Source organism: Mustela erminea, chromosome 16 (assembly GCF_009829155.1).
Source record: "Mustela erminea isolate mMusErm1 chromosome 16, mMusErm1.Pri, whole genome shotgun sequence".
Classification (NCBI taxonomy): domain Eukaryota; kingdom Metazoa; phylum Chordata; class Mammalia; order Carnivora; family Mustelidae; genus Mustela; species Mustela erminea.
Window position 1 is genome coordinate 51,164,673 of NC_045629.1, and position 928 is coordinate 51,165,600.

Genomic DNA, 928 nt, shown 5'->3' on the forward strand with positions numbered 1-928 from the left:
TCCCATTGAGAGATGGCATGCCCCCACCCCTTGAATCTGGGCTGACCTTGTGCTTCACATTACCAAAGAAAATGCAACAGAGGCGATATTCTGCCAGTTCTGAGTCCAGGTCTCGAAAGGCCTTGCAAAGTTTTGCTCTCCGTCTAGAAACTCTGAGAAGCCTATGAACAAACACAAGCTTGACAGACCTGCCGGAGAAATGGCACAGCCAATAGCCAGCCAACCTCTGGAAGCATAACCACCTCGCCCACCCGTAGCAGACCACAGATGCCTGAAGCAGGTTAGCTGAGACCAGAAGACCCACCCAGTTAAACCTGTAAATTCATGGGCAAGAGTAAATGTTTGCTGTGTAATTCTCAGAAACACCTCCTGAGATGGAAAGAGATAGGGAGTGCCTGATGTCCTGATCAGAATAGGTCGTGTCACCATCAACTGCTTATATTCCAGAAGGCCTGCCGGAATGGTCTTCAGTGGACTTAGTAGCCAACATCAGTTAGACATCTCACTACTTGCCAGGTAATAGCTGTAATGCTTAATGTAAATTAATTCTTAAGTCTCACAGCAGCCAATGAGAAATACATTCTTATCATTGAACTGATTTGACAGATACAGAAGCCATTACAGAGAACTGAGGACACTTACCCAGGGTACAGAGTTAGTCTAGCACAGGTTTCTAACCCAGGGAAGCTAAAGCTACAGCCCTTTCCATCAGCCATCCTATGCTGCCTCGTGCTATCCAACATAAAGGGGAAGATTGTCAGCAGGGACTATACCTACCTTCACAAAACCTGATGGTTGTCAGTAGCCCCCCAGTGCCTTTCATTAGGCTCTCTACAGAGCGCCAGATGTCACCCCTCATTCATTTTTCAGCCTTCTCCCACCTCAAAGTAGTTTTTTTTAACTTCCTGTTTCTAAGGAATTTTACTGT